This window comes from Lithobates pipiens, unplaced genomic scaffold (genome assembly GCF_037356315.1).
Source record: "Lithobates pipiens isolate NorthernLeopardFrog02 unplaced genomic scaffold, aLitPip1_a1.2 Scaffold_18, whole genome shotgun sequence".
Lineage (NCBI taxonomy): Eukaryota > Metazoa > Chordata > Amphibia > Anura > Ranidae > Lithobates > Lithobates pipiens.
The window spans coordinates 589,372,189-589,399,016 of record NW_027507758.1 but is presented as its reverse complement, the minus strand read 5'-3'; the positions used below and the strand labels follow the sequence as shown (position 1 = coordinate 589,399,016).

Genomic DNA, 26,828 nt, shown 5'->3' with positions numbered 1-26,828 from the left:
TGTTTTTTTATTATTTATTCCTACTCATAATCAATAAGCTATTACTATTTAATATGTTTTCCTATTTGCTAATGAGTTAGTTGCCTCCGTCTACGGTAAAATGTCTCCTGTACTGCGGACATGGAGGATCAGCCAATGAAATCCCGGCAGTGCGGGACGTCACGTGATCGCGCCGTTCAGTCCCCGCCCCCCTAAAGCTGAAGTCACCATGGAGATGCTGTCACAACGTGAGTGTGGGGTGACCGGTGCCCGTTGTGTGTATGTTGTATGGAGGGACTCCTCTGTAGTGCGGTTATTATGATGGAGATAATGAGCTGTCCCTGTGTGGAGCGCTCTGACCTGTGTCCTTGGAATCATGGAGAGACTTCTGTGTTCTGAGATATATATATATATATATATATATAATGGTGTCCTATGAGGTCCCTCCACCCTGATTGATTTATGTATATATCTCATAAAACACCATAGCCCCCCCCCCCCCGTTATTTATAATGGTGTGTGTATATATATATATATATATATATATATCTACACACACACTGTATCTAACAAAAAATGGGTATACCTACAATACATGTATAGAGCCACAATAGGTCCTTTTATACTCCTACATACATGTATAGTGCTATGACAGGTCCTCTTTATACTCTTATATACACGTATAGAGCCATGACCGGTCCTTTTACACTCCTATATACACGTATAGAGCCATGACCGGTCTTTTTACAGTCCTATATACATGTATAGAGCTACAACAGGTCCTTTTACAGTCCTATATACATATATAAAGCCACGACAGGTCCTCTTTATACTCCTATATACATGTATAGAGCCATGACCGGTCCTTTTACAGTCCTATATACATGTATAGAGCTACAACAGGTCCTCTTTATACTCTTATGTTCATGTACAGAGCCATGACAGGTCCTTTTATACTCCAGTATACATTTATAGAGCCATGACCAGTCCTTTTACAGTCCTATATACATGTATAGAGTCATCACTGGTTCTCTTTATACTCTTATATACATGTATAGAGACATGACCGGCCCTTTTATTCTTATTTATACATGTATAGAGCCATGACAGGTCCTTTTAAACTCCTATATACATGTATAGAGCCATGACAGGTCCTTTTAAACTCCTATATACATGTATAGAGCCATGACCGGTCCTTTTTACAGTCCTATATACATGTATAGAGCCATCACCGGTTCTCTTTATACTCTTATATACATGTATAGAGACATGACCGGCCCTTTTATTCTTATATATACATGTATAGAGCCATGACAGGTCCTTTTACAGTCCTATATACATGTATAGAGCCATGACAGGTCCTTTTACAGTCCTATATACATGTATAGAGTCACGACAGGTCCTCTTTGTACTCTTATATACATGTATAGAGACATGACTGGTCCTTTTATTCTTATATATACATGTATAGAGCCATGACAGGTCCTTTTAAACTCCTATATACATGTATAGAGCCATGACCGGTCCTTTTTACAGTCCTATATACATGTATAGAGCCATCACCGGTTCTCTTTATACTCTTATATACATGTATAGAGACATGACCGGCCCTTTTATTCTTATATATACATGTATAGAGCCATGACAGGTCCTTTTACAGTCCTATATACATGTATAGAGTCACGACAGGTCCTCTTTGTACTCTTATATACATGTATAGAGACATGACTGGTCCTTTTATTCTTATATATACATGTATAGAGCCATGACAGGTCCTTTTAAACTCCTATATACATGTATAGAGCCATGACAGGTCCTTTTAAACTCCTATATACATGTATAGAGCCATGACCGGTCCTTTTACAGTCCTATATACATGTATAGAGCTACAGCAGGTCCTCTTTATACTCTTATATTTATGTATAGAGCCATGACAGGTCCTTTTATACTCCCGTATACATGTATAGAGCCATGGCCAGTCATTTTACAGTCCTATATACATATAGAGCCATGACCGGTCCTTTTACAGTCCTATATACATGTGTAGAGCCATGACCGGTTCTCTTTATACTCTTATATACATGTATAGAGACATGACCGGTCCTTTTATTCTTATATATACATGTATAGAGCCATGACAGGTCCTTTTACAGTCCTATATATACATGTATAGAGTCACGACAGGTCCTCTTTATACTCTTATATACATGTATAGAGCCATGACGGGTCCTTTTATACTCCTATATGCATGTATAGAGCCATGACCGGTCCTTTTATACTCTTGTATACATGTATAGAGCCATGACCAGTCCTTTTACAGTCCTATATACACATATAGAGCCATAACCGTTCCTTTTACAGTCCTATATACATGTATAGAGCTACAACAGGTCCTTTTACAGTCCTATATACACATATAGAGCCATGACCAGTCCTTTTACAGTCCTATATACACATATAGAGCCATGACCGTTCCTTTTACAGTCCTATATACACGTATAGAGCTACGACAGGTCCTTTTACAGTCCTATATACATGTATAGAGCCACAACAGGTCCTCTTTATGTTCTTATATACATGTATAGAGACATGACTGGTCCTTTTATTCTTCTATATACTTGTATAGAGCCACGACAGGTCCTCTTTATATTCCTACATACATGTATAGAGCCACGATAGGTCCTTTTACAGTCCTATATACATGTATAGAGCCACGACCGGTCCTCTTTATACTCTTATATACATGTATAGAGCCATGACAAGGTCCTCTTTATATACTCTTACATACATGTATAGAGCCATGACAGGTCCTTTTACAGTCATATATACATGTATAGAGCCATGACCAGTCTTTTTATACTCCTGTATACATGTATAGAGCCATGACAGGTCCTCTTTATATTTCTATATACATGTATAGAGCCATAACAGGTCCTCTTTATACTTCTATATACAGTATCTCACAAAAGTGAGTACACCCCTCGCATTTTTGTAAATATTTTATTACATCTTTCCATGTGACAACACTGAAGAAATGACACTTTGCTACGATGTAAAGTAGTGAGTGTACAACTTGTATAATAGTGTAACTTTGCTGTCCCCTCAAAATAACTCAACACACGGCCATTAATGTCTAAACCGCTGGCAACAAAAGTGAGTACACCCCTAAGTGAAAATGTCTAAATTGGGCCCAATTAGCCATTTTCCTTCCCCAGTGTCATGTGACTGTTTAGTGTTACAAGGTCTAGGTGAGGGAGAACGACATTGATCCGATTGAACCAATCTGTCATATATCGTCCAACCTCGGCGGTAGGAAGGTAAAGGAGGAAACTGGAATTTCTGTAGATCATACAGGATAGACCAGTGTTTGTTTTTTTATTATGTTCTAAAGCATGAATAAACAAATTACAATGATAAATAAAAACATTCTCTATCATGTCCATAAATTCATTGGTGTATTTTATAATTTTTTATTTTTTTTTACTAGTAATGGTAATCTGTGTTTTTTTATTTTTATTTTTTATCGGGACTGCGACATTATAGCGGACAGATCGGACACTTTTGACACATTTTTGGGACCACTGACATTTCTACAGCGATCAGTGCTATAAAAATGCATTGATTACTGCGTAAATGTCACTGGCAGGGAAGGGGTTAACACTAGGGGTGATCAAGGGGTTAACTGTGTTCCCTTGTGTGTGTTCTAACTGTAGGGGGGATGGGACTGACTAGAGGAGATGACAGATCATTGTTCCTAGCTAGTAGGAACACATCATCTGTCTCTCCTCACAGAACAGGGATTTGTGTGTTTATACACACACACACACACACACACACCTGTTCTACATAATCTGTCTCTCCTCACAGAACAGGGATTTGTGTGTTTATATATACACACACACACACACACACACACACACACACACACACACACACACACACCTGTTCTACATAATCTGTCTCTCCTCACAGAACAGGGATTTTTGTGTTTATACACACATACACACACACACACACACACACACACACACACACATCTGTTCTTACTCTCGTGCCTGCGATCGCACGTATATTAGTAAAACCTTGGATTGCGAGCATAATTTGTTCCGGAAGCATGCTTGTAATCCAAAGCACTTGTATATCAAAGTGAAATTCCCCAAAAGAAATAATGGAAGCTCAGATGATTCGTTCCACAACCATTTATTCATAAGACCTTCAGTTTATAGTCCATATAAAAAGATTATAGCAATGTGACCAGGTTGTGTATCAATAAAATGTCCATCCATAAATGGAAGAGTCCGCAAGGGGATTAGAAGAAAAATCCAGTAGGAGCTACAGAGCATAAAAGAGAATAGAGTCGCCTCTACGGCCGCCTACACACGGGCGGATTGTCTGCCCAACTAAGTTCGTCAGACAATCCGACAGACAGTCCGTTCAACTTTTGAATGAACGGACTTGACCACACACGATGAACAGACAGTCCGCTGAAAGCTTGCGCGATGACGTGTACAGAACGTACGACGGGAGTAGAAATACGACGTCCAATACACTGCAATGCAACCTTCGGCGTGTAAATCCTTTCTGAGCATGCTCCATACTTAGTCCGTCCAACTTGCCTACTCACGAGCGGACTGTCCGCTGAAACCAAGTTTGGACGGACAAAATTACGGAAATTCCGAAAGACTAAGTCCGTCAGACTGTCCGCTGAAACAGTCCGCTGAAGCCCACACACGAGCGGATTGTCCGCTGAAACGCGGTTCAGCGGACTAAGTTGGGCAGACAATCCGCCCGTGTGTACGCGGCCTACGTGTAGCAATATGGTTACATGTAACCACTTGCCGACTGGCTCACGCTGATATACGTCAGCAAAGTGGCACGGGTGCGGAAAACGATGTACCCGTACATTGCTGCGTCATCGGCGGTTAGCGTGCGTGCCACGGGAGCGTACCCACCTGTGGCCCACAATCGTGACACGGAGAGGCAGAATGGGGAGATGCCTATGTAAACAAGGCATTTCCCTGTTCTGCCTAGTAACATGACAGAGATCTACTGCTCCCAGTGATCGGAAACGGTGATCTCTGTCATGTTCTAGTGAGCCCATCCTCCCTACAGTTAGAACACGCTGAGAGAACACACTTAACCCCTCGTTCGCCCCCTAGTGTTTAACTCCTTCCCTGCCAGTGACATTTACACAGTAATCAATGCATTTTTATAGCTTTGATCACTGTATAAATGCCAATAGTCCCAAAATAGTGTTAAAAGTGTCAGATCTGTCTGCTATAATGTTGCATTCATGATAAACTCAGATCACCGCCATTAATAATAAAAAAATAATAAAAATGCCATAAATCTATCCCCTATTTTATAGACGCGATAACTTTTGCGCAAACCAACCAATATATACTCGTATTGTGATATTTTTTGGGGGGGGGAAATGTAGAAGAATACATATCGGCCTAAACTGAGGAAGAATTTATTTATTTTATTTTTTTATTTTTGGGGGGATATTTATTATAGCAAAAAGTAATAAAAAAAATAAAAAAAAAAGCTTTTTTTTTTCAAAATGTGTTCAAAATTAGTTTATAGAGCAAATAATAAAAACCGCAGTGGCGATCAAATACCACCAAAAAAAATCTCTCTTTCTTGGAAAAAAAAAGGACATCAATTTTGTTCAGGTACAACATCGCACAACCGCTCAATTGTCAGTTAAAACGACGCAGTGCCGTATTGCAAAAAAGGGCTTGTCAGGAAGGGGGGTAAATCCTTCCGGGGCTGAAGTGGTTAATAAAGGTACAATATTTAGCAACTCGCATGGTTAATGAAAAACTAATGAATTTACTGGCGCAAAAGGTTTCAACAGATTATGTGTTAGTTTGCTGCAATCAGGTATAAATGTCACTATATAAGTGGACAAATTTAACATAAAATGTGCATATAATATGGATTGCGCCAACTACCACCACAACTATTTAGTGTCATATATCACTTACACAATATTTTGTACAAAACCACATAAAGTGCCGTGCCTTCATTAAGGTCCTCACTTTGCTCTCATACCCCTATATAGAGTGCAATTAATATAAACATTGTGGAAGAAAAATCCAAACATAAAGAATATGTATCCTTATATAAATAAAAAATATAATAAAAATAAAAAAATAGAGCGAACAATTTCAGTGTCACATGAATGTCCCAAGTGAGTGATCACTCCAGTGTCACTAAATTCCTCCTATTTAAAGTGCTTCTTCTATTTATATATTTTTATGTTATTTATTTTATTTTTATATTATTTATATTTTCTCTTTATTGAAGAAGCACTTTAAATAGGAGGAATTTAGTGACACTGGAGTGATCACTCACTTGGGACATTCATGTGGCACTGAAATAGTTCGGTCTATTTTTTTTATTTTTATTATATTTTTTATTTATATAATGATACATATTCTTTGTTTGGATTTCTCATCCTCGTTGTTTATATTAATTGCACTCTATATAGGGGTATGAGAGCAAAGTGAGGAACTTAAAGGGGAGGGCCACCCTGAAAAAAAAAGACATTAAAAATTAGAAAAAAATCTAAAAAAAAAAAAATGAAAAAAAAATTTTTTTTTTACTTACCAGAAATGCCTGTTGCTAGGCACTTAATCCTAATCTGCCTCTTCCTCCTCCACGGAGATCTTTCTTCTCTCCTCGTCGCGTTGTCTTCTGGGTAATGGGTCGCGCTGTGTTCTGGGAACTGTGTGTCCCAGAACACAGCGCGTCCCATTCACAAAGCGCTGCGCGACTCGCGCATGTGCAGTAGTTAACCGGCAGTGAAGCCGCAAGGCTCCACTGCCTGTTTTCCTTAGCCTGTCCGAGAGCCGAGGGACGGGTCGGCCTCGGGCGGCCGACATCGCGGGCGCCCTGGACAGGTAAGTCGGCTTATTAAGTCAGTGTTTGCAGCTGCTGATTTTAAATTTTTTTTTTTTTTTTAAACGGCCCTCCTCTTTAATTAAGGCACGACACTTTATGTGGTTTTGCACAAAATATTGTGGAAGTGATATATGACACTAAATAGTTGTGGTGGTAGTTGGCGCAATCCATATTATATGCACATTTCACATGGTTGATGATTGAAGGAGGCACATCTAAGTATGCAGTCATCTGGGGTAAAGCTGTCCACATAGACCGCCTTCCGCATCACCGGCTCTCACCGATGTCAGTCAGCAATCGTGACCGGGAAGACTACCCTGCGATGGGGCGATCTGAAAGCGAGGCTGGAAGCTCTCGTGGAGCTCAGGGTAGAAGTTGTTGGCCGTGCGGAGGATGGTCTATGTGAACGGCTTTACCCCCGATGCCTACATACTTAGATGTGCCTGTTCTATTCATCAACCATGTGAGTTGCTAAATGTTGTACCTTCATTAAATGTAACCATATTGCTACACTTAGAGGCGCCTCTGTTTTGTTTTATACCCAGTAGTGACCTGACGCTACTTGTATATCAAGACATCGCTTGTAGATCAAGTCACAATTTGTTTAAAAAATGTTCTTGTCTTGCAAAACACTCTCAAACCAAGGTTTGTGTGTGTAATATATATATATATATATATATATATATATATATATATAAAAAAAATAATAATAATAATAAATTATATAATATAAAATCTCTATAATACACACATAGTGTCTGATAGTCTTAGTTCTCTCTCCAGCCCGCAGGAAGCAGAAATGGTCGGTGGACCCCAGGAACAGCGCCTGGACCAAGGACGACTCCAAGTTCGGGCAAAAGATGCTGGAGAAGATGGGTTGGTCCAAGGGCAAGGTGAGCGCAATATGTCAGAGGAGGCCAGATATCAAGCGTAAACTTCACCCCCCCCCCCCCAATTATCCCTTTCATAGAGTTGAGATCTGTCTCTAGTCCAGCCTATTTGTTTTAAATAGCGCAGCAAAAGGTTTTCTTACTGTTGACCCCCATGTGGGACATTTCTTCTCAGTTCCTGTTTGAAGGGTGTATGTCAGAATAATGATGTGATTGCGATGCTCCTGAAAAAGGACCCAGGCTGCATTTAGAACCTTTCTTCGCTGCATGCAAAACTATATAGAAAGGTACCACGGCAGATAGGATTTGTAGAGGACGCCAACAGTCCCCCCCCTCCTTCTGCACCCATCGCCCCCCCCTCCTTCTGCGCCCATCGCCCACCCCTGTCCTTCTGTGCCCATCGCCCCCCCCCTGTCCTCCTGCGCCCATTACCCCCCCCCCACTGTCCTTCTGCACCCATCACCCCCCCACTGTCCTTCTGCACCCATCGCCCCCCCCTGTCCTTCTGCGCCCATCGCGCCCCCCTGTCCTACTGCGCCCATCTCCCCCCCTGTCCTTCTGCGCCCATCCCCCCCCCCCCTCCCGCGCCCATCGCCCCTCCCCCTGTCCTTCTGCGGCCATCGGCCTACCCGTCTTCCCCTCTGCGGCCATCGGCCTACCCGTCCTCCCCTCTGCGGCCATCGGCCTACCCGTCCTCCCCTCTGCGGCCATCGGCCTACCCGTCCTCCCCTCTGCGGCCATCGGCCTACCCGTCCTCCCCTCTGCGGCCATCGGCCTACCCGTCTTCCCCTCTGCGGCCATCGGCCTACCCGTCCTCCCCTCTGCGGCCCTCGGCCTACCCGTCCTCCCCTCTGCGCCCATCGGCCCACCCCGTCCCCTCTGCGCCCATCCGTCCCCCCGTCCCCTCTGCGCCCATCCGTCCCCCCGTCCCCTCTGCGCCCATCCGTCCCCCCATCCCCTCTCTGCCCATCGGTCCCCCCATCCCCTCTGTGCCCATCGATCCCCGGAAGTTGTTACCATGCTCTGCAGGCCTCAGTGCACTAATTAAGGACTTGCACATTTTTGTTATTCTATCAGTGTTGGTGCATTTACTAAAATTTTGCAAAAGGCGGCCTATGCCTTTTAAATTTAGAGGAGAAGGATTAGAAGTTACATCTGTGCCACAAAATAATGTATTTTGAATTGCACCATGGGGGGGTACACTGTGCAGATATGTTCCGGGAAGAGAAGGGAGGGGTGACCCCCATAGGGGAATTGTAGACACAGGTGGTAACATCTCTGGCCAGGCCGGCTGTATTATTCTGGAATACTCTAGAACTGATGATTTTACAGTCGGCTGGTGTCACTCCGGCTGTTTCCAATGACAGGATTCCTTTTGGGGTGCAGCCGTTGTCTTATCATGTGATGATTTTTTTTAACCAATGCTTTAACCAGTTCTATTCAAGGGTCTCGGGGCTCAGGAATAAGGATCCACGGAGCACATCAAAGTTCAAGTGAAGAACAACACTCTGGGCCTTGGAGCTTGCAACAATTATGAGGTAATGAAGAAGTTTTGTACCAGACAAGAGCATTGGTGTCCTATAACAACAGCTAATAGTAGGTATAGAGGGCCTCATCTTGGGTGCCTAATAGATACAAAGGGCTACATATAACATTCAGCGTAGACATTGTACAGGAGATGGTCGGGGACTGCCAACATGATACAGGAGATGGTCAAAGAAAAAGGAGATAAGACTGCAGAGGCTCCTGGGTCAGAGGATGGGCACCAGGTCTCTAGGGGCCTTTACACAGCACTCTAATCAGTTGCTTTTGATGGTCATCCAGCAAGGATCCTATAGGGAGAACACTGCAGAGCCCCCCTCACAATCCTCCCTAGTGGCTCCTCTGTGAGCCTAGTATCGCTGCGGAGAATCGAGAACGTTGCTATGCTGAATAAACCTGGAAGTCCTCTGAGTATTTCTGGGTTTGTGTTTTGTGTACCTTTTATACCTACTGTCTATAGGAAGCAGAGGAGGCATTGCCGACCAACGTTCTTGATTCCTTGCAGCCATGCTAGGCTCATAGAGGAGCCACTAGGGAGGATGTGAGGGGGCTCTGCAGTGTTCTCCCTATAGAATCCTTGCTGGGTCACTATCAAAAGCATCTGATTAGAGTGCCATGTAAAGGCCCCTAGGGACCTGGTGCCCATCCCCTGGCCCAGGAGCCTCTGCAGTCTCTTATCTCCTTTTTCTTGTCTGCAGTATCTGATCGTCTCCTGTAGCGTGTCTGCAGTCTCTGACCATCTCCTGTACCGTGTCTGCAGTCTTTGACCATCTCCTGTACCGTGTCTGCAGTCTCTGACCATCTCCTGTACCGTGTCTGCGGTCTCTGACCATCTCCTGTACCGTGTCTGCAGTCTCTGACCTTCTTCTGTACCGTGTCTGCAGTCTCTGACCATCTTCTGTACCGTGTCTGCAGTCTCTGACCATCTCCTGTACCGTGTCTGCAGTCTCTGACCATCTCCTGTACCGTGTCTGCAGTCTCTGACCATCTCCTGTACCGTGTCTGCAGTCTCTGACCATCTCCTGGTCTGTGTCTGCGGTCTCTGACCATCTCCTGGTCCGTGTCTGCAGTCTCTGACCTTCTTCTGTACCGTGTCTGCAGTCTCTGACCATCTCCTGCATCATGTCTGCAGTCTCCGACCATCTCCTGCATCATGTCTGCAGTCTCCGACCATCTCCTGCATCATGTCTGCAGTCCCTGACCATCTCCTGTATCATGTCTGCAAATGCTTTGTCAACACTTGCTGCTCTTATACAAACTGAAGCCCCGTGAAAGCCAGGCCATAGAGTTTAATGCTTCTAAAATATGGGTACGGGACTAATTTAAAATCCAATACACTGCAGATGTAAATGAGCCCTCTTGGGCTTGTTCCCAAGTGCTACCAGAGGGACGGGGGTTAAAACCAGGCGTTTAAGTACCAGTTTTTCCACCCTGGTACTCAACTTGTACTCAAGTACTTAGGAACAAGCCCAAGAGGGCTCATTTCCATGTTGCCTCTTAACTGCTTGTCAAGCATTTTCTTTTTTTAAATTGATCCACCCCAGACTTCCCCTCCCATCTTTCGCCGGCGTTTCTAGGCCTTACTGTTTCCACCGGTTCTCCTTGCTGGAGAGGAAGCTGTACCAGAGGATCTGCAGTTCAAGGATTTCCCTGCTTCCAAACCTGGTAGCCTCAGGAAATTTGAAGTGAGATTTGGTGATGTCACTACAGTACTGCTAACTGTTCTCCTTGCTGGAGGGGGAAGCTAAAGCAGGGTGCAGTCCTGACACAAGGAAGCAAAGCCTTTCTCCTCTACCAAGATGGCTGCCTCCGCACAGAGACACAGTATAGAACATGGCATGGTAAGTCAGTAGTGGGAAGAAGTACATCTATAGGGAGACCACAGGCAACACTGGTGACTAGTATTTCACCCTCTACTTGCTTTTTGTGCAGTTTCCATCTCTGAACCTCTTAGAAGTGTGTGTGTGTGTGCAGGTTTTTTTTTTGCTGGGTCCAAAGTTACATCTTAAAGGGCCTCCAACCTCTTTTACTCACCTGACTTTCTCACCGCGCCTTCCTCCTTCACAGCAGTTGACACTAGGTATGGGGGAGCCTGTGACCACCTCTCCTCTGTCTGTGCTCAGGCCTAATAACCACTTTATAGGGTCCAGCACTGTCACATGACCAAGAGAGTGACATCTTCTTTCCCCTGGTTCCCCAAGACCGATAATTTCATCACTGGCTGCATTGGAGGTAGGAGCTGTAAAGGAGTCCATATAAGGGGAGTATAGGTGGGTCATTAGGGGCCCTTTGCAGATACGCTGTTCCTCTTTTCTCATGGTCAATATGTCTGTGTCCATTTTTTAAATGCTTTTTAATCAGAATCCCTTTTATTTGTTTTTTTTTATTTCAGGATAAATGGATCCCCCATCAAGACGATTTCAACCACCTTCTGCCCGAACTGAACTTTTGCCATGGCACAGCAAGCTCTGGTAAGATCCGTGCATGCAGAATTTGGACATATTATTGTCATCATAGTGCACTGATTGTCCACTGATTTCCTTAAATGCCACCTTTTTGCACCATGTTACACCCGTATTTAGGATGTAACATGGTGAAATGTGCTGTACAGATGATGACCCCTGGTTTGAATGGGTGTAGAGGTGCACTTGATATGGACGGTCGTCACAGTTGGGGTTGCTCTTACATTTTTTTATTGAAGTTCGTGGTTCAAGTGATCAGTAGAGCCAGTGTGCTTCAGGGGTGATGCCTCCCACATTGTTAGGGCTGTGATGGTTGATGTGGTCGAGATTGGCCTTGGACCCAGGGGTCAAATAAGAATGGAGCCTTTTAGGTGCTGTAAAATGATGGAGGACTGTATTTGACCTTCAAGTCCAGACCCGTTCCAACCATCACAGCCCTGATAAAGGGGGAGGCAATTCCCCCGAAACACGTCGGCTACTGTCATCACTTGTGAACCGTGAATTTCAATAAAAAAATTTAAAAGCAACCTCAAGTGTGATGATCTTCCATACCAAATACACCTCTACACCCATCCGAATCTATCTTGCTTGGCACTTTTCCATCTCTACCAGAGAGGTAGCAGCTGAAACGCCAATGATGATCACCCACATCTTGCCTTCAACCACCATGTATCTCTGTGATGGAACAGACAACAAAGGTCCTGTGCGCCGCACATCACCGCAAGACCCTGTGAATGTGTTAAATTACAGCCTCGGCCAAGCCACTCCCCCAATACACACACAAACACACCCCTGTGACCAGACTATAGCAAATAAGTTACTTATCCAAACACAATCCTTTAACCAGTTGTGGACCCTGGATTCTGTACATACGCTAAAACTTTATCAACATGTACAGGGTGTGTAGTCCCTTCTCCCACTAGCTGGAGATTCCCAGCTGTCATAATGACAGCTGCTGCGTAAATATAGAAGCTGCTGCTGTCAAAAGAAATAAAGGATCCCATGGCACAGTGTTTATAAACGTTGTTACTTTTGTATCTAATCTCATTCATCTGCAGATCAAAGGGATGAACCTCTATCTTTTATATGTTATCAGTTAAAGTAACCTGACAAGTTAGAAAAAAAAAATATATGTTCTAATATAACCCCTTTAAAGTGGTTGTAAACCCTTACAAACCACTTTGACCTACAGGTAAGCCTAGATTAAGGCAGGGGCACTGAGCGTGGCATTCTCAATAACGAAGATGCCGCGCGTCTCGGCTCCCGTGCGCATGCGCGGGAGTGACCTCATCGCGGCTTTGGCTAATGACAGCGGCGGAGCTGCGAGACCCCACCAAGAAGATGGATGCGGCGGACTACAGGGGACAGCAGTGACTTCGCTGGCTCCTGTGTCAGGTAAGTGACACATAATGGACTACTATGTGATGCATAGTAGTCCATTATGCTTTGCCTTTGCAGGGAATGAAAGAGGAAGTAAACCCATAATTGTAAAATATCTGATGTGGCCCTTCCACTGAAAAAGTTTGGAGACCCTTGCGTTTTTTTTTTTTTTTTATATATAATGGAAACAATATCACCATTCCAGAAAGCAAATGACAAATCGTATCCATTACAATTCAAACAATGCAGTGTATTCGTAGGGCCCACATATTGTGCTCCTAAGTACACATCTATTCTTTAATACAATCGGCATAGAGAACATTATGTTTGACTCATGCCGCTTTCGTCGGCAGGCAACACTATTCCTCCTTTAAGGCATCTTCCCCCGCTCCGGTTTGAGAACCTGTCAAAATGAGCATTTTGACAGGTACCTGCTTATACTTCCGTACTAACCGCCTAGGCCAGTGATGGCGAATCCTTGGCACTCCCAGATGTTTTGGAACTACATTTCCCGTGATGCTCCACTACACTGCAGAGTGCAAGAGCATCATGGAAAATGTAGTTCCAAAACATCTGGGGTGCCAAGGATTCGCCATCACTGGCCTAGGCGGTCAGAGCGGAAGTTCTCTCTGAAAATTTTATTTTTTCTTGGCTTATGTCAGAAATATTTTTAAATGAGTAATTTTTCTCCTCCACTGATATGCGCTGATGCGGCCGCAATGATGGGCTAACACTGAAGAGGCACTAATATGCAGCACTGAAGGGTGGGACTGATGGGCAGCACTTATGGGCAATGATAAGTGGCACTAGTGGGCACTGAAAGGCAGCACTGATTGGCCTCACTGATGGGCACTGTTGGGGCTTTACTGTAATCATGTCCCTGATGATGTATACAGGTCTCCCCTGTGAGGAGCTGCCGCTGATTGGCTCTCCTCTCCTCCCTCTGTCAGTGTGAGGCTAGGAGAGTCGATAAACAGTATCTCCTTGTTTACATTTTATCAGCTGTGATTGTACACCACTGCTGATCACATGGGAAAAGAGCCACGGCTCTTTACCGAGATCAGGGTCACCCTGTGTCCCCAGGGACACGGCGAGCCCACGATTGCCGCGTTGCGTACCAAGACTGGGTGCCGTCATATGAAGGTGTCCCAGAGCTGCTCCACTCTGCCATTTATTTGTCTATACGGCGGGCGGGAGGCAATTCAAGAACCTAACCTGGCCCAAACTGGAAAAAGCAAAGAGAGAAGCTAGGAAGATGCATAGAAAAGAGAGAGAAAAAAGGGTTGGGGGAGTATTATGGGAGCATCCTGATCAATCGCACCCCTGGCCCCCCTGCCCACCCTGAGGGAGGTCTGTTATAGCTGCAAAGAGCGGGCCAACTCAATATAGAACCCTACAGTCTAATGCTCTGTACACGCGATAGGATTTTCCAAAGGAAAATGTTCGATGGGGGCTTGTTGTCGGAAATTCCGACCGTGTGTAAGCTCCATCACACATTTTCCATCGGAATTTTCATCACACAAAATGTGAGACCTGGATCTCAAATTTTCCAACAACAAAATCCGTTGTCAGAAATCTTGACGCACAAAGTTCCACGCACGCTCGGAATCATCAGAAGAGCCGCACTGGCTATTGAACTTCATTTTTCTCGGCTCGTCGTACGTGTTGTACGTCACCGCGTTCTTGACGTTCGTAATTTCCGACTAACTTTGTGCGACCGTGTGTATGCAAGACAAGTTTGAGCCAACATCCGTCGTAAAAAAAAAAATCCATGGATTTTGTTGTTGGAATGTCCGATCAATGTCCGATCGTGTGTACGGGGCATTAGACGCCTTTTAAAGTTCATGTGCGTGTAAAGGCAGGCGTCGCAATACTTTTGACAATATTGTGTATCTCCAGTAGACAGGTTCTCTTGAACCGACAAAGCTCCCACTACATCTGTAAACAGACATGTTGTTGTGACGGGGAACATGCAAATTCTTGTCGGCTATTCCGATTCTTCTGGGCAATGCGCAGTTATTAAAGGCAGAAATTTTCTGATGAGAAGTTTCACACCTGGAGATACGCTCAGGTGTTGGAGAGATTTTCATTTCTTAGATCTCTTGATTAGTCCTCTTTGAAGTGAATTCCTTTTCATTCATCCATTTATTGTTTTGCTTCTACGTGCTTCACACAAAGTCCCACCCTCCGCGCAAACGAACCCCCTTTTTCTTTCTCGATGTAAATGGCATGGATATTCATGACCTTACCATGTCCTGATGTCATATAAAGTCCCTAGGGATGGAAATAGATGACCTTACCAGGTCCTGATGTCATATAAAGTCCCTAGGGATGGAAATAGATGACCTTACCAGGTCCTGATGTCATATAAAGTCCCTAGGGATGGAAATAGATGACCTTACCAGGTCCTGATGTCATATAATGTCCCTAGGGATGGAAATAGATGACCTTACCAGGTCCTGATGTCCTATAAACTCCCTAGGGATGAAAATAGATGACCTTACCAGGTCCTGATGTCCTATAAACTCCCTAGGGATGGAAATAGATGACCTTACCAGGTCCTGATGTCCTATAAAGTCGCTAGGGATGGAAATAGATTACCTTACCAGGTCCTGATGTCATATAAAGTCCCTAGGGATGGAAATAGATGACCTTACCAGGTCCTGATGTCCTATAAAGTCTCTAGGGATGGAAATAGATGACCTTACCAGGTCCTGATGTCCTATAAAGTCCCTAGGGATGGAAATAGATGACCTTACCAGGTCCTGATGTGCTATAAACTCCCTAGGGATAGAAATAGATGACCTTACCAGGTCCTGATGTCCTATAAAGTCCCTAGGGATGGAAATAGATTACCTTACCAGGTCCTGATGTCCTATAAAGTCCCTAGGGATGGAAATAGATGACCTTACCAGGTCCTGATGTCCTATAAACTCCCTAGGGATGGAAATAGATGACCTTACCAGGTCCTGATGTCCTATAAACTCCCTAGGGATGGAAATAGATGACCTTACCAGGTCCTGATGTCCTATAAAGTCTCTAGGGATGGAAATAGATGACCTTACCAGGTCCTGATGTCCTATAAAGTCCCTAGGGATGGAAATAGATGACCTTACCAGGTCCTGATGTGCTATAAACTCCCTAGGGATGGAAATAGATGACCTTACCAGGTCCTGATGTCCTATAAACTCCCTAGGGATGGAAATAGATGACCTTACCAGGTCCTGATGTCATATAAAGTCCCTAGGGATGGAAATAGATGACCTTACCAGGTCCTGATGTCCTATAAACTCCCTAGGGATGGAAATAGATGACCTTACCAGTTCCTGATGTCCTATAAACTCCCTAGGGATGGAAATAGATGACCTTACCAGGTCCTGATGTCCTATAAAGTCTCTAGGGATGGAAATAGATGACCTTACCAGGTCCTGATGTCATATAAAGTCCCTAGCGATGGAAATAGATGACCTTACCAGGTCATGGCTTCCTGAAAGTCTCTCTTTTTTCCAAAAAACGTTTTCAACGCTCTTTGAAGTGAAGGCAGAAAAATTAGGATTAAAGCAGAACAGCTCGGCACACGGTTCTAATATTATGTGTTATCTGTAGAAGGTACAATATATCTTCAGATTTTCACCCCCTCTCTGTCACAGCCATGCAAGTGACACCCCTATTTCCAGGTCCATTGGTTCAGCTTCCTGTGTCGGCTCTTCATCTCTGACACTGGACTCAAAACAGGATGTGCTTCAGGGTGTCCCCAAGGGTCCCATGCCAAAATGCTTAAAAGTGCCGCTACCTCCACAAGTCCATCAGAAGGAAATACTCCAAACACCGTATGCACATACTCAGGGGTGCCCACTATGGAGTGTAGACAAAGTGGGATTGACGATGTTTAACCACTTGCTTACTGGGCACTTAAACCCCCCTCCTGCCCAGACCAATTTTCAGCTTTCAGCGCTGATACACTTTGAATGACAATTGCACGGCCAAGCAACACTGTACCCAAATGAAATTTTTATCATTTTTTTCCCACAAATAGAGCTTTCTTTTGGTGGTATTTAATTACAACTGGGAGTTTTATTTTTTGCTAAACAAACAAAAAAAGATGCAAAATAAAATAAAAAATCATGTTTAATAGTTTGTTATAAAATTTTGCAAACAGGTCATTTTTCTCCTTCATTGAAGTGCGCTGATGAGGCGGCACTGGTGGGCACTGATAGGCTGCACTGGTGGGCACTGATAGGCTGCACTGGTGGGCACTGATAGGCTGCACTGGTGGGCACTGATAGGCATAGTTAAGACAGCACTAATAGGCGCAGATAAGGTGGCACCGATAGGCACAGATAAGGCAGTACTGATGGGCACAGATAAGGCGGCACTGATGGGCAAAGATGGGCACAGATAAGATGGCACGGATGGTTGGCACTAAGGGGCACTGATAGGTACCACTGATAGATGGGACTGATGGGCACTGATAGGTGGCACTGCTGGGCACTGATGGGGGGCACTGGTAGATGACACTGATGGGCACGGATATGTGGCACTAGGGTGCAGCACCGTTGTTGAGGCAGATTGTGGGCACTGATGTGTGGCACTGTGGGCACTGATGTGTGGCACTGATGGGTGGCACTATGGGCACTGATGGGGGGCACTTTTTAATTACTGAGGTGGCACTGGTAGGGGACAGGTGGGCACTGGTAAGCTGGTCGTGATCGGGACTGATGTCCTGATCGCGGCCGCCGGTGATCGGCTCTTTTTTTTTCCTCTTCGCACTGCCAGCGCGAGGAGGAAAAATAGCCGATTACCGGCTCCATTGTATCCCATGATCAGCTGTCATTGGCTGACAGCTGATCACGTGGTAAGGGTTGGGATCGACCCCTTGCTTTGATCCGTGATCAGGCGAGTCTCATAGACCAGGGGGGGTGCAGTCCGCTTGTGCACGGGACGACGTCAATAGACGTCGTCCCGGCAAAGGAGGTCCGCGCTGTAGACATCATTTGGCTATAGCGCGGATCTCTATTGGTTAAATAATTTGCCAATTAATAGGCTGGGAATAAGTTTAAGAGATGTTACAATCAAGAACGTAAATGTATTTTATTGGGATTTTATGTGATAGACCAACAAAAGTGGAAAATACTTGTGAAGTGGAAGGAAAATAATAAATGGTTTTCCACATTTTTTACAAATAAATGTGAAAAGTGTGGGGTGCATTTGTATGCGCCCCCCGGAGTCAATACTTCGTAGAACCACCTTTCACTGCAATTACAGCTGAAAGTCTTTTTGGGGATGTCTCTACCAGTTTTGCCCATCTAGAGAGTGACATTTTTGCCCATTCTTCTTTACAAAATAGCTCAAGCTTTGCCAGATTGGATGGAGAGCGTCTAAACAGCAATTTTGAAGTCTTGCCACAGATTCTCAATTGGATTTAAGTCTGGACTTTGACTGGGCCATTCTAACACATGAATATTCTTCAATCTAAACCATTCCATTGTAGCTCTGGCTGTATGTTTAGGGTCATTGTCCTGCTGGAAGGTGAACTTCCGCCCCAGTCTTAAGTCTTTTGCAGACTTTAACAGGTTTTCTTCTAAGATTGTCCTGTATTTGGCTCCATCCATCTTCCTATCAACTCTGGCCAGCTTCCCTGTCCCTGCTAATGAAAAGCATCCCCACAACATGATGCTGCCACCACCATGTTTCACAGTGGGGATGATGTATTCAGGGTGATGTGCAGTGTTAGTTTCCCACCACACATAGCATGCTGCTTTAAAGCAGTGTTCCAGCCAAATATATATGTTTCTAAAGTCAGCAGCTGCAAACACTGTAGCTGCTGACTTTTAATAAGGACAATCGTCTGTCCAGGAAGCCAGCGATGTCAGCCTCCTGTACTCTTCGTACTTCCAAAAAAGGTAAGTTAGAAAGTAATTTTTTTTTTTTAAATATCCAAAAACAAGGGGTGGAGAGGTAGTCTTTTGTTTAAGAGCACTTCGGGAGTCTGTCTGTATTAACCTGCTGTGTATGACTTCTTTCATGGGGGGTCATATAAATCTGGTGAATAGGCTGTGTGACCGGTGTTGGTGGCAGAAGGTCCTAGTCTCTATTGTTGGAAATATGGAAACACATGCACTTTTGTATATCGTTTGATGGGAATTGAATGGACTTTGTTCACTTATTTTTATTTAATATTATTTAATTTTGAACATTTCACTTTACAAGTTTATAAAGTTTACATAAGTATATTGTCACACACTGGAGAGATTCAGTGGTCACTGTATGTACTTGGTATTTAAAACTTTTGCACTGTCACTTTATCATTAGTAACCTGCTGGGGACACCTAGTGGCTGCAAAGTATATTGTATCCTTTTGCATTTATGATGTACATGTTTAAAGCGGAGGTCCACCCTAAAGTGGACCTTCCGCTCATTGGAATCCTCCCCCCTCCGGCGCCACAATTGGCGGGAGGGGGTGCAGGTACCTGTACAGTACAGGTATCTGCACCCACTTCCGGGATAGCTCTCTGCGGAAAGGGGCGTAGATTACGCCCCTTTCCGAAAGTCCCCCGCTGCCTGCTGGGAAACACAAAGATCCCAGAGGCAGCGGGTCCATCCTTATTGCGCAGCGCGACTCGCGCATGCGCAGTAGGGAACCGGGAAATGAAGCCGAAAGGCTCTACTTCCTGATTCCCAAACCCAAGATGGTGGCGGCAGCACCAGAGAGACGATCGAGAGATCGGCTTCGGGTGCCGACATTGCGGGCGCGCTGGACAGGTAAGTGTCACTATTTTAAAAGTCAGCAGCTGCAGTATTTGTAGCTGCTGGCTTTAAAAAAAAAAAAAAAACGCGGACTCCCGCTTTAATTAGTGAGTAGGGTGCGCTGTTCATATTTTTTTACATATTTTTATTATTTTTACTGTATGTCTGCATCTCTGACCATCTCCTTTATCATGTCTGCAGTCTCTGACCATCTCCTTTATCATGTCTGCAGTCTCTGACCATCTCCTTTATCATGTCTGCAGTCCCTGACCATCTCCTTTATCATGTCTGCAGTCTCTGACCATCTCTTGTATCATGTCTGCAGTCTCTGACCATCTCTTGTATCATGTCTGCAGTCTCTGACCATCTCCTTTATCATGTCTACAGTTTCTGACCATCTCCTTTTATCATGTCTGCAGTCTCTGACCATATCCTGTACCATGTCTGCAGTCTCTGACCATATCTTGTACCATGTCTGCAGTCTCTGACCATCTCTTGTACCATGTCTGCGGTCTCTGACCATCTCTTGTACCATGTCTGCGGTCTCTGACCATCTCTTGTACCATGTTTGCGGTCCCTGACCATCTCTTGTACCATGTCTGCAGTCTCTGACCATCTCCTTTATCATGTCTGCAGTCTCTGACCATCTCTTGTACCATGTCTGCGGTCTCTGACCATCTCTTGTACCATGTCTGCAGTCTCTGACCATCTCTTGTACCATGTCTGCAGTCTCTGACCATCTCCTTTATCATGTCTGCAGTCTCTGACCATCTCTTGTACCATGTCTGCAGTCTCTGACCATCTCTTGTACCATGTCTGCAGTCTCTGACCATCTCCTGTAGCATGCCTGCAGTCTCTGAGGCCCCTTATATCCAATAAATTATCCATCAATGCTTTAAACCAACTTAATCCAACCTGACCCATCCACCTACTTGCCCATTCTAGCTGTTACCCATTGTATGCTTTATCTGAGCTGATCCAGGAAGAGCAGCCTACCCCATGTGGTGCTCTGATTCTCAGTGAATTCCTACTATGGAGAAGTACTGCACATGTATGGCATTTCTACATAAGCCTTAATGGAATGGCTATCAACTAGGGGCACAGCACCATGTGGCACGGGATAGGCACACCAAATGGCGTAGGAAGTATCTCTTGGACTGATTTAAGATAAGTTGAAGAAGTATATGTAGAACGGCGAAGGGACAGATAGTATTAAGTTGGTCTTCTCTAAAGTACAATTTTCCATCAATTTGTGATGCCAAAATGTCCCATATTATTAGCTCTACGCTTAGACAGGAGACAGGTCAGTCTCTGTAGAGGGCTTATAACTTGACAATGATCTGGTAGGAGAGAATATAAATAAATAGTAGCATACCTACCTAGTGGGATAGGTGGGTGTGCTTTTATTCAGTTGCATTCTGTCCTGGTAGGGTGGCACAGAAGGGAGGTACAAGGTTGAGGGAGTTCTGGCAAGGCACAAGCTGTTGCCATATTATGTGCATCCTCAGAAAGTTCATCTCTATAGGCAAACAAGTAATTCAGCTGCAGAAATTAGAAATCTGTCAATATACTGATTGGCGGTCTCTCCAACAAAGAGTGACCAATGTAATTACATGAAATAAACATCTCCAAGAGATTTATGTCATGGGCAATCATTCAATATGAATGATCCTCAGAAGTTCCAGCTTTTGTTGTTCTATCACCCATAAAGATCACTGACCTGGCTCATCATGGCCCAAGTATAGTCTCTTATTGTGACTGCATCCTCCATGTTAAAGGGGTTATAAACCTTTGCGTTTTTTTATCTTAATGCATCCTATGCAGGTGACAGGTGACCAGCCCCCCGTTTTACTTACCTGAACCCTCTAACCCGACCCGACGGGACACGCTGTCTCTCTGCCCGAGGTTCTCGGCTCTTGATTGGATAGATTTATAGCAGCGCAGCCATTGGCTCCCACTGCTGTCAATCGAATCCAGTGACGCGAGCACCGGGGGATGGGGCCAAGTCCTGCATCCAGCAATTCTCCGAGGGGGTTATTAGATGTGGGGAGGAGCTGCGAGAGCTGCCAGGGGACCCCAGAAGATGAGATTCGGGGCCACACTGTGCAAAACAAGCTGCACAGTGGAGGTAAGTATGATATGTTTGTTATTTTTATTTTTATTTTTTATTTACTGTGGCAGCACGCAGGTAAAGTCACCTGGTTGTATCCAGGATGGGAAATATGTGTGCCCTAGATTCAGGCTTTATGCAGACTTTTACAATTAGAGGGGAAGAGTTAATGAGCCCAGCTGAAGTAAGTGGGCTCATTAAGACCTCTACAAAAAACCCCAGCATGCTTAGGGAGATGCTCCATCCTGGAACCAGTTTTGTGCTGTATAGACTGGGGAGTGTGATATCTGTTCTGTGCGGTGAGTTAACGCCTGTGTGGCAAACCTCTACAACAGAGACAGGGACTGGTGCAGCACAAGGCTGCACTCAGTTGTTAGACAGGGAATCTAAGTGTGTAGTTAGAGGTCAAGCTGACCAGGATTTATTTTCATGTTTTATTTTTGTTTGGCTGTTATATGTATCACTGCATGTAGCATAAATAAACCGCATCTTTTGTTTTTGCACCTACAACGCTGTCTGCTGTGCCTGATTTTGTGTTGTGAACCCATCCAGGGGGTCACACACACCCGCTGCCGAGCTAACCCCTCACATTACCTTTACAATCACTTTAAGCAACTGTGTGCAGATTATCTGTCTAGGGTCCATTTGTTTTTTTGTGTTGCATTAACATGCATTGTATTAGGGCAGCCCATTGACAATAAGTGACCACCAATGCATCCTAGTGTGACTTGATGTGCAGGCCATATGTGGCCCTTTGCTTGCCTTTACCCGGCCCCTGGGGCCCTATTTCTCTCATTGATACGAGGCACTATTCCTCCCCCTGACACCAAGAATTGGGCATAATTCATCCCACTTACACCAAAGATTGGGCACTATTCCTTCTACTGACACCAACGACAAGGCACCATTCCTTCTATTGACACCAACAATGGGGAACGATCTCTTTCACCAATACCAACAATTTGGCGCTATTCCTTCTACTGACACCAGCAATGGGGCAGTTCCTGCCACTGACAACAATGGTGAGGCACTAGTCCTCCCACAGACACCTGTAACGGGGCACTATTCCTTCCACAGGCACCAACTATGAAGAACTTTTCTTCCAACTGACACAAATGATGGGGCACTATTCCTCCCACTGATACATACAAAAGGGGTGCTATTGCTTCCACCAACACAAATTGGGCACTATTCCTCCCACTGACATTGTTTGGGCGCTATTCCTTCTACTGACACTGACAGGGCACTTTTGCTTTTACCAACACTGATAATGGAGCACTATTCCTTCCACTGATACCAACATTTTGGCACTATTCCTTCTACTGACACCAACAACAGGACACTTTCCTTTCACCAACACTGCTGATGGAGCACTGTTCCTTCCACTGATACCCACAATGGGACAGTATTACTCCCACCAACAAAAATAATGGCGCACTATTCCTCCCAATGATACCAACGTTTGGGCACTATTCCTTCTACTGGCATCAATGATGGGACACTATTCCTCCCACTAGCACCAACATTTGGTACTAGCCCTCCCACTGACACTAACATTTTGGCATTATTGCTCCTACTGACACCAATGATGGGGCACTACTTCTTCTACTGACACCAATGATGGGGCACTACTTCTTCTACTGACACCAATGATGGGGCACTACTTCTTCTACTGACACCAATGATGGGGTACTACTACTTCTACTGACACCAATGATGGGGCACTATTTCTTCTACTAACACCAACAGTTGGGCACTATTCCTCCCACTGACATCAATGATAGGGCACTATTCCTTTTACGGTAAGTCTCTGACCCTCTCCTGTAGAATGTCTGCAGTCTCTGACCCTTTCCTGTAGAATGTCTGCTGTCTCTGACCCTTTCCTGTAGAATGTCTGCTGTCTCTGACCCTCTCCTGTAGAATGTCTGCTGTCTCTGACCCTCTCCTGTAGTATGTCTGCTGTCTCCGACCCTCTCCTGTAGTATGTCTGCTGTCTCCGACCCTCTCCTGTAGTATGTCTGCAGTCTCTGACCCTCTCCTGTAGTATGTCTGCAGTCTCTGACCCTCTCCTGTAGTATGTCTGCAGTCTCTGACCCTCTCCTGTAGTATGTCTGCAGTTTCTGACCCTCTCCTGTAGTATGTCTCCAGTTTCTGACCCTCTTCTGTAGTATGCGTATTAATGTGCCACTTTACTTGCTCAATTATTTGTGATTGCCCCACTGCTCAGTGAGTGGTAATGATGAGCAGTAGCCTGTAGCAACCAATCTGTGAACAGTAATGGTATGCTTTAATTTCTAGCAACCAATCAGTGAGCGGTAATGTTGCCTTATGAGTTTATGTGACATCTCCATCAATAGCTGTAAAATATTGTAATTATGAATATATTTAATTTAGCTTGTATCTATGTAAAGCATGTAATATTGTCTAACAGACACTTCTGTGAAGCTGACAATTTGGTGCCTAAGCTTGTGTATCAAACAATGGGACCCAAACCTCATTGTTCTACACATACTCACTTCAAAGGATCCCATGTTTGGATATGCAATGAGGGGCCATGGCCAGTCCATCATGTATACTTAATTTCCCTGAAAATATAATCTACTTACAAGGTAAAGTTTCCTGCTCAAAGTAGGGACAAGGATTTGCATTAAAGGGGGCTGACTTATGCAAAGTATAGGGATTGGAGATGTAGACAGTCCTTTCCCAAGATAAGAGAGGCCCACCAATCGGAGCCACGCCATGCCAACCAATGAGGCATCAGCCTGTAATGATATACACAGACTAGATGGGGGGAAAATGCACACTCTCTGGTGGAGCGGTCCCCCAAATGGAACCTTCAGCTGTGGGTCATAGCCTGGTAACTATTGGAACTAAATATGTTTTTCGTTTGTCTTTTCTGTCCTACTGTTTGTAGATTCATGTTTTAAGGAATATACTCTGTATTCCTTCATGTAATCCATGATGTTTACCCTTTTCCTGTACAATTTAGATAAATTGCTGCGTATTAGTCTAGGCCTACTTTACTATATACCATAGGTAAGCCAAGCTCGCCTGTATAACATTTACTCCAAGTAATGCTGTTATTCAATGCATAATAATTTGTTCCTCCCTATCCCCTGTTAAATACCCTGTGATTGAATTAATTAGAAGATTGTATTTTTTCTTAGATGTGTAAGGTCAATCCCTCCTGACGAAGCAAATTTATTCACAAAACATGTAGAGGATTACACATTGGATCTACATCTTCTGAGGCCCCACCAAATTGTGGTGTTTCTACTGTTCACAGTCTGTATTATATTGCCGTTGTATGCAATTATGTTTTATATGTGACTTGTATTAATGTGTACAAAGTTGTTTTTTCTACAATAAATTACAGATTTTTATAATCAACTGTTTACTTTCTGGGTACCGAGATGGTCCATACAATTTCCTTGTCATAGGGCAATTATTGGAGTAGCCCCTGACATACCCCTCTATACCGCTTTACTATATACCAATACATCTTTGTTATTGTGTTAAAGCTTTCACTTATGGTTCAAAGAACTCTCATTTAACCCAAATCATATCTGAGAGATATTAAATCTCAAATATAGTAAATGGGTAACAGGTAATGATGTGCTGTAATCTCTAGCAACCAATCAGTAATAATGTGCTGTAACCTCTAGCAACCAATCAGCAAGCAGAAATGATGTGCTGTAACCTCTAGCAACTAGTCAGTGAATGGTAATAATCGACTGTAACCTCTGGCAACCAAGTACAAACACTGTGCGATTTGCTGTAGTAAACAGATTTTGAGTCTACCTGCTATTTGTTTGTATGACTCAGAATGGAGGGGGGGCCAACAAAATGTTTGCACAGGGTCCAATCAATAGTAAAGATGGCCCTGACGGTGCAGGGGATGGGACGGGGGTCAGCAAAATGTAAAGTAGACAAAAAAGGCTTGCAGGGCCCAGTTTGTTGTTGCCATTAAAAGGAGTACCCCACCATTTCTCATTTCTTCGAGTGCACTGAAAAAAAAAAAAACACTAGGAAGCTGCTAATCTATTAGACATTGCAAAAAAAAAAGGGGGGGGGACTTTAGATGAGGTACATGGGGTAGAGCCAGACACAACCATATACATATGTGAAAAATGATATTCTTTATTAGACCAAAGATAGGGCATGGATCAACCCATATAAACGCATAATAGCACATTGGTATATAAAATACAAAGTATCAACATACATATTGAGGATAGTCACCAACATGACACATAAACAGAACATGTTGGTGACTATCCTCAATATGTATGTTGATACTTTGTATTTTATATACCAATGTGCTATTATGCGTTTATATGGGTTGATCCATGCCCTATCTTTGGTCTAATGACTATCTATGTAAGGAGAGGGCAGTATATGCAAAACGAAATAACCTAAAGGAGTTTAATAGGAACTGGCGAGAGTGGATAGAAGTGATGCATACCCCAGTTTAAACCATGATAGGAAAGGGAAGAGGGGAGGGGGGATGGGTAATGGGAAGGAGTAGGGTAGGGTACATAAAAGGTTCGGGAATTATTATAACACATTTATGCTATACTGTAGGATAAAAGCACCAATATATATATAAGAGGGGAGGGGAGGGGGGGCGGGGTTGATAGAAGGGATGGGAGGGAGGGGTGGGGTTATAACAATAGGAAAAACGTAGGAATTGCAAAAATAGTGATGGTAGGAGAAGGGGGGATATGGTACTGTTTAGATAATGTGCTTTTGTTTTTTTTTGGCTAATTATATGTGATGTATGGATGTATCTTCATGTCCCCCTTCCCT

The 26,828-nt window shown here is 44.1% G+C and overlaps 1 long non-coding RNA gene across 2 annotated transcripts; it reads left to right on the top strand.

Annotated features, from left to right (window-relative positions):
* Positions 1-67: 67 nt before the first annotated feature.
* Positions 68-25,405, top strand: LOC143989137 (uncharacterized). 2 transcript variants are annotated; one of them, XR_013276991.1, is made up of 6 exons: positions 68-227; positions 7,672-7,781; positions 9,213-9,316; positions 10,898-11,161; positions 11,713-11,791; positions 25,187-25,405. It is a non-coding gene; the product is annotated as an uncharacterized LOC143989137 (long non-coding RNA). The 2 variants fall into 2 exon arrangements; XR_013276990.1 differs by lacking the exon at positions 10,898-11,161.
* Positions 25,406-26,828: the final 1,423 nt, after the last annotated feature.